The 8,696-nt window shown below is 39.4% G+C and overlaps 1 protein-coding gene across 1 annotated transcript in view; it reads right to left on the reverse strand.

Moving 5' to 3' along the window:
• Positions 1-8,696, reverse strand: part of ELF2 (E74-like factor 2 (ets domain transcription factor)) — a 92,349-nt gene extending 83,653 nt beyond the window's left edge. Inside the window, exon 1 of the mRNA XM_015565507.1 lies at positions 8,542-8,696. The gene's annotated coding sequence lies outside the window, so the exon portion shown is untranslated. The remainder of the gene's footprint in view (positions 1-8,541) is intronic.

Raw genomic sequence — 8,696 nt, forward strand, 5'->3', positions numbered from 1 at the left:
GAGGCGTTAGGCCTGGGTCAGGGAGGAGCCAGCCAGAGATAGTTGATGGTGGGGAGCATGGGGAGGGTCAGGCCCAGGCCTAACACCTCAACCAGAGGCTTTAGGTTTGGGCCGGGGAGGAGCCAGCCAGCGATCATTGAGCCAGCGATCATTGATGGTGGCCCAGGCCTAACACCTCAGCCTGAGGCTTTAAGCTTGGGCCAAGGAGGAGCCAGCCAGCGATCATTGATGGTGGCAGCGGTGGGGAGCTGGGGGTGACCCGGCCCAGGGCTAATAACTCACCAGAGGCTTTAGTCCTCAAAGGGAGGCCAGACTGTGGCTTAGGCCCACTCCCCAAGGGGAGCAGGGAGCAGGTAGTAGGACATCCCCTGGGGCTCCCAGTATGTGATAGGGGGCAAGCTGGGCTGAGGGAACCCCCCCCTGCCAGTGCACAAATTTTTGTGCACCGGGCCTCTAGTGATAAAATAAGATCCATATTGTGCCCTGGCCAGATGGCTCAGTTGGTTGGAGGGTCCTCCCATACACCAGAAGACTGTGGGTTCAATTCTTGGTCAAGCCACACATCTCAGTTCCAGGTTCTGTCCCCAGAACATATGGGAGGCAACCAATCGATGTTTCTCTCTCACATTGATGTTTCTCCTCTCTCTCTTTCTCCCTCCCTCCCTTCCCTTCCTTTCTCTCTTAAAAAAAAAATCAATAAAACATGTCCTTCGGGTGAGGATTTAAAAATTTTTAAAGATACATATTGTAATTCCTAGAGTAACCTAAGATAGTAACTCCAAAAATCTAGTTAAAAAACAAAGAAATGCAAAACCCTGGAAAATATCTATTAACTCTAGAAGGAGCAGCAGAGAATGAACAAAGAAATAAGAACAGAAATGAGACATATGGAAAATAACTAGCAAAACTGAAGACATGATTACACTAAATATAAACAGACTAAACCCTCCAATCAAAAGGGAGATATGGTCAGACTTTTTTTTAGAAAGTATTTCATCTATATGTGGCCTATAAGTATGTTTTTTAAAATATATATTTTTATTGATTTCAAAGAGGAAAGGAGAGAGAGAGAAATCGATAATGAGAGAGAATCATTGATTGGCTGCCTCCTGCAAGCCCCACACTGGGGATCGAGTCTGCAACCCAGGCATGTGCCCTGACCTGGAACCAAACCCTGACCTCCTGGTTCATAGGTTGAGGCTCAACCACTGAACCATGACGGCCAGGCAAGACACATTTTAAATTAAAAACAAAAACAAAAACACGAATAGGTTGAAAGTAAAAGAATAGAAAAAGATATGCAATGCAAACAGTAAGCATAAGAGAGCTACAGTGGCTATACTTATACCAGACAAAATAGACAAATAGGGATCTTTCATAATGATGAAAAGACCAATTTATCCATAAGATTAAAGTAACTATACATGTATATCATACCAATTACTAATACCGCAAAAGCAGGAAGCAAAAATTGGGAGAACAAAAAGGAAAAATAGGTAACTCAATAATATTTTAATATCCCACTCTCAGTAATTGATAGAACCGCTAGACAGAAAATCAGCAGACATAGGCGGCCTGAAAACTATCAACCAACTTGACCTAACACCTACAGAACATTCAGACCAACAACAGCAAAATATATATTCTTTTTGAGCACAGATGGGACACTCCTCAAAACAAATTACATACTAAGACATAAAAATGTCTCAATAAATTAAAAATGAAGAAAATCATACAGAGCATGTTTCCCTACTACAGGGCAATTAAAAATCAACAACAATGAAATCTGGGGAATCCCTAAATAACTGGAAATTAAACCATACATTTCTAAATAACCTATGAGTCAAAGAAATAATCACAAAGGAATATATTTAGAACTGAATGAAAATGTTAAAAAGCAGAACATATAAAAATGTATGAGGTGCAGCTAACAGTGTTTGGAGGAAAATGTATAGATTTAAATGCCTAGGTAAGAAAAGACAATCTCAAATCAATAACCTAAGCTCCTACCTTAAGAAACTAAAAAAAATGCAAACTAAAGCCAAAGCAAGCAGAAGGAATAATATTATAAAGATTAAAATGGAAATCACTGAAATAGAAAACAGAAAAACAACTGGGGAAAAATCAATTAAACCAAAACGTGTTTCTTTGAAAAGAATAACAAAATTGACAAACCTTTAGTTAAAATGACCAAGTGAAAATGAGAATAGATAGATGCTATCAATTTTACAAATGAAAGAAGGACATCACTACCTATACTGGCAATATTAAAAACATATATAGGAACATATTATGAACTATATGTCAAATTAAATAGCTTAGGTGAAATGGACAAATTCATAGAAACACAATTACTGGAACTAAAAAAATAGCAGAAAATATGAATAGACCTATAACAAGTAAAGAAATTAGTATTTTTAAATTTTCACAAAGAGAAAAATAAAGGTCAGATGCTTTCACCAATATATTTGGTGAGTTTTACCAAATATATTCAAGGACATAATACCAATCCTTCAGGAACTTTTACAGAGAAAGTAGAGGGAACACTTCTCAGTTCATTTGATGAGGTTAGTATTACTCTTACGAATTCAAAGACATCACAAGAAAAGAAAACTTCAGGTTTTCTGTTTATGAGCCAGTAGGTCTCATAAACATAGCCACAAAAATGTTTCACTAAACGTTAGCAAACTAAATCAAGCAACATATAAGATTATACACCACAACCAAGTGAGATTTATCTCGGGAATACAAGGCTGGTTTATTATCTCAAAATCAATTAATATAATACATCATACTAATGTAATAAAAGGCAGGAACCACATAATCATCTCAGACACTAGTGTGACCAACCATACTGGTTTGTCTAGAACTGAGGGTTTTCCCAAGACACAGAGCTTTCAGTGCTTAAAACAGAAAAGTCCTGGGCAATCTGTGACCGTCACACTAACAGACGCAGATAAAGCATCTGACGACGTCCAGTGCCCGTGCGTGATAAAAACTCTGAACAAACCAGGATTAAAAAGCAAACCCTCTGCTAAACACAGAGATATGCTATTAAAAAGGCTGTGCCTATACTTAACAATACTATAGTGTACACTTAAAAAGAGGGTAGATCTCATGTTGTGTTCTTACCCCAATAAAATATATTTTACGTACAAAGTTTGTACACTCAAAACTACAAAACATCAGAGAAAAATTAAAGATCAGTAAGTGAAAAGAGCCCTAGCCGGTTTGGCTCAATGGATAGAGCCTGCGGACTGAAGGGTCCCAGCTTCGATTCTGGTCAAGGGCACATGCCCAAGTTGCGGGCTCAATCCCGCATGCAGGAGGGGGCATGCAAGAGGCAGCCGATCAATGATTTTCTCTCATCATGGATGTTTCTATCTCTCTCTCCCTCTCCTTTCCTCTCTGAAATCAATAAAATATATATATTAAATAAGTAATAATAAATAAATGAAAAGAAATTTCTATGCCCATGTAATAGAAAACCCAATGTTGTAAGGTGACAATTTTCCCCTGAACTGCATTCCCCATCAAAATTCCAAGACTTTTTTTTCAGACATTGACAAGCCAATCCTTTTTATACTGGACCCAGGACAGCCACACGTTTTAAAAATAAGAACAAAATTGGAGGGCTAACATTATCTGGTCTCATCAGTTACCATAAAGCACATGAACCAAGACAGAACAGTACTGGCCTAAGAACAAACATATAGATAATGGAAAATAATTGAGAGTGCAGAAATAAACCTTTACATTTACAATCAATGGAGAAATGACAGTCTTTTCAACAAATGGTGCTGAAACAACCCATACGCAACTGAATTTAGACCCATTTATTTCACATTATACATAAAAATGAACTCAAGCCTGGCTGGTGTGGCTCAGCGGTTGAGGGTAGACCCAGGAACCAAGAGGTCACCAGTTTCATTCCCAGTCAGGGCATATGCCCAGGTTGCGGGCTCAATCCCCAGTGGGGGCCATGCAGGAGGCAGCCAGTCAATGACTTCCTCTCTCATCAGTCTTTCTATCTCTCTATTCCTCTCCCTTTTTCTCTCTCTAAAAATGAATAAAAATAATTTTTTTAAAATGAACTCAAAATAGATCATAAATCTAAACATCAGAGCAAAAACTATAAAACATCTAGAAGAAAACAAAAGAGAAAATCCCCAAGACTTGATTAGGCAGAGAGTTCTTATAACAACAAAAAATTAAAAAATAAAAAATCAGAAAAATAAACTCCATCAAAATTTCAACCTTTTTTTTTTTTTTTACAGAGAGGAAGGAAGAGGGATAGAGAGTCAGAAACATCGATGAGAGAGAGACATCAGTCAGCTGCCTCCCGCAAACTCCCTACCAGGGAAGTGCCTGCAACCAAGGTACATGCCCTTGACCAGAATCGAACCTGGGACCCTTCAGTCCGCAGGTCAACGCTCTATCCACTGAGCCAAACCGGTCAGGGCAAAATTTAAACTTTTGACAAAAGAAATTAAAACTTTTGTGCTTCAAAAGATTCCAATAAAAAAAATTTAAAAAAAAATTCCAATAAAGAAAGTTGAAAAGACACACCACTCACTGAGATAAAATATTTGCAAATCATATATCCAATAAAGGACTTGCAACCAGAATATACAAAGATTGTTATAACTCAATAACAAAAAGACAAAAACCACACAAAAGTTTTGAGTATTTCACCAAATAGGATATACAGAAATGGCTAATAATCATATGAAAAAATGCTCAATACCTTGATTCTTTAGGAAAATGCAAGTTAAAACCACCACAATGAGTTAACCACTTCATACCCACTAGAATGGCTATAATAAAAATGGCAATAACAAACGTTGCCAAGAATGTGAAGAAGCTGGAACTCTCAAACACTGCTACGAGGAATGTAAAATGTACGGCCACTTTAGAAAACAGGTTGGCATTTTTTTAAAAAGTTAAACAGATGACCCAGCATTTCTATTCCTAGGTTATCTACCCAAGAGAATGAAACCATATGTCCACATAAAGACTTGTACTCAAATGTTCAAGCAGCATTTGCCACAGTCAAAAAACTGGAAACTGCCTAGCTGCGTGGCTCAGTGGCTGAGCATTGCGCATATGAACCAGGAGGTCACAGTTCCAATTCCTGGTCAGGGCACATGTCCAGGTTTCAGGCTCCATCCCCAGTAGGGGGCATGCAGGACGCAGCCAATCCATGTGTCTCTCCCATTGATGTTTCTATCCCCCCTCTCCCTCTCCCTTCCTCTCTGAAATAAAAAAAAATGTATTTTTAAAAAACAAAACAAAACATAAAACTAGAAACAGCCCTGGCCAGTGTGGCTCAGTTAGTTGGGCCTTGTCCCATGCACTAAGGCAGTGGTCGCCAACCTTTCGGACCTCACGGACCACCAGTGGTCCACGGACCACGGATTGGCGACCACTGCTCCAAAGGTTTCCTTAAATCAGCGGTCGCCAACCTTTTGGACTTCACGGACCACCAGTTGGCGACCACTGCACTAAGGGATTGCTGGTTCAATTCCCTGCAGAGGCACATGCCCAGGCTTCTGACTCAATTTCCTGTAGGGAGCGTGCTGTTTCTCCCTCTCACTCTCACTCTCTCTGAAAATCAATTTAAAAATCTATATCAAGGTCCTAGCTGGTTTGGCTCAGTGGACAGAGTATCAGCCTGTGGACTGAAAGGTCCCGGGTTCGATTCCGTTTTGATTCCAGTCAAGGGTTGTGGGCTTGATCTCCAGTAGGGGGGCATGCAGGAGGCAGCTGATCAATGATTCTCATCATTGATGTTTCTATCTCTCTCTCTCCCTTCCTCTCTGAAATCAATAAAAACTTTTTAAATCTTTAAAAAGAAAATAAGACAGGAAACAATTAAAAGGAAACAATTCAAATGCCCATCAACTGGTCAACAGATAAACAAAATGTTGTATATTCATACAATAAAATATTCAGCAAAAGAAAAAAATACAGATACATGCTACAATAAAGATAAATTCCAAAAATAATATAAGTGAAAGAAGCCATATGTAAAAGGCTGTATATGTTATGATTCCATTTATATAAAACTAGTGGTCTGGTGCATGCATTCGTGCACACTGAAAGGAAAATAATTAGAAGAAATATTTTAATATTGCTATTTGCCCTTTCTCCCTTAGTGCCTGGGAGCCAGGCAGTGGCCCCACCCTCTGCTGCCACTGCCGCTGGGCAATCGGTGGGGCGATGATCGGCCCCACTCACACCTGCCTTAGCCTGGCGCTGCCCACTCACCTACTCCACCATACCACCAGTCCACTCTAGTTGGGGCCCACGGGGGCCAGCAACACCTCCACTGCCGCCCTACCAGCGCCACGTTGCCAACACCCACCATGTTCCACACCGCCCCCTGATGGTCAGTGCACGTTATAGCAAGCGGTCAAACTCCCAGTCAAGGGGACAATTTATATATTAGGCTTCTATTATATAGGATATTCAGAAAAGGTAAATCTACAGAGACAAAGCACAAATCAGTGGCTCCCTGGGGCTGGGGGTGAAAATAACGGTTAACTACAAACAGTCTAGAGAGAAATTTTGGAGGTGATAGAAATGTTCTAAAACTGGCTTGTGGTGCCCAGTTGGTATGGCTCAGTGGTTGAGCACCGACTTATTAACCAGGAGGTCATGGTTAAATTCCTAGTCAGGGCACATGCCTGGATTTTGGGCTCAATCCCTGGTGCAGGAGGCAGCCGATCAATGATTCTCTTTCATCATTGATGTTTCTACCTCTCTCTCCCTCTCCCTTCCTCTCTGAAATCAATAAAAATATATTTAAAATAAATAAATAAAACTGGCTTGTGGTTTGACACTTCTATTTACTAAAAATCACTCAATGTGCACTCAAAATAAATTAATTTTGGAATTAAATAACTCAAAAAAGCTGATTTTTTTAAAAGTGCACATACCCAACAGAAATGAAAAAACGTTCAAACAAAAATTTGTGCACAAATGTCCATAGCAGCATTATTCACAATAGCTAAAAAGTGGAAACTCAAAAGTTCACCAACTAATTAATAACATGTGGTATATCCATACAATGGAATATTACTCGGCAATAAAAGAAATGAAATGACACATGCTACAACGTGGATGCACTTTGAAAACGTTGTGTTAAGTGAAAGAAACCAATCACTAAAGATCACATATTGCATGATTCATTTATATAAAATGCCCAGGAACAGGCAAATACACAGCAAATAGATCAGTGGTGCCTAGGCCTGGGGATGTTGGGGGAAAATTGAATGTGACTGTTAAATGGTATATGGTTCCTTTCTGGGATGATGAAAACATTCTAAAATTGATTATGGTGACAGCTGGCATAACTTTATAAATATATTAGAAAACACTTAACTGCCCTGGCCAGGTGGCTGTTGGTTGGAGCATTGTACCATACACCAAAAGGCTGTGGGTTCAAGTCCCTGTCAGGGCACATACCTAAGTTTCCAGTTCCATCCCTGATCTGGGCATGAAGGAGAAGCAACTAATTGATATTTCTCCTCTCTATATCTCTATCTCTCTTTCATTCCCCTCTCTCTAAATCAATCATATCCTCAGATAAGAATTTAAAAGAAAAAAACCCACTAAACTGTACACTTTAAATTGGTGAACTAAATGGTGTATGAATTATCTATAATAATAAAAGCATAATATGCTAATTAGACCGGGCAGCCGAACAACCTTCCGGATGTGCTTCTGGACAAAGTTGCAGCGGCAGGCCGAAGCAGAGGCCATTAGGGGCAATCAGGCAGGCAGGCAGAGGCGGTTACGGGTGATCAGTCAGGAGAGTTAGGAGCCAGTGGTGGGGGATTGTGAGAGGATACAGGTGGGGCTGAGGGACCCCCCCCCCACCTGCAAGAATTTTGAGCACCAGGCCTCTAGTATCTCAATAAAGCTGTTAGCAAGTTCCCAGGTTGATGCTGATACTGTGGTTCTGGGGGCCACACTTTAAAAACTGACACACACACACACTTGTGCAATCTGTGAGCGGGTAAAGGCCATCAACACAGTTACCAATCTATTAACTTAGGATAGAAAAATCTCAAAGTTACAAATTCTTTCCAATGAAACTGATTTTTTTTTAGTATACTATTGTATGTCTGAAATGAGAAGCAATGATTGATCAATTAGTTGTCACTAAGTTTAAAAATAGGTTGACATTAAATATTCAAATTTCAGGTGCCCAAGATATGTCAACTTTCTACTTCATGTGTTTCCTAGGTGATACCTCAGTAACATTCATATGAATGCACTGTGTAAACTGTGTTGCACTGTCTATAAACTTTAATTATTCCTAAATTCCTTTAAGCGTAAATTAACAGCTTCCAGTTTTATATAGTTTTATATATAAAAGTTTTTGAAAGGAAGAAACTCTGAAACAAAAACATCCAATCTTATCTTAGTAAAGGGTACATACATTCTCCAGTGATTCTGGCACCAGAGAAAGTGCTTAATTTACCTCTCCATGGAGGCTCACTTATAGATAAAAAGGAAAGTAAATCTGATTACCAAACACACGAGCACTGTTCTCTCATCACCGGATTAAAATTTAAACCACACAGCTGAAGTACATGTTCATGATCACAGGAGAGGAGGAAAATTCTAGTTTTACAATGAAGTGTCCCCTCATTCACTTTAATGAAGTACTAAAAACTTAAAGGCTA

The sequence above is a fragment of the Myotis davidii genome, unplaced genomic scaffold (genome assembly GCF_000327345.1).
Source record: "Myotis davidii unplaced genomic scaffold, ASM32734v1 scaffold436, whole genome shotgun sequence".
Taxonomy (NCBI): Eukaryota; Metazoa; Chordata; class Mammalia; order Chiroptera; family Vespertilionidae; genus Myotis; species Myotis davidii.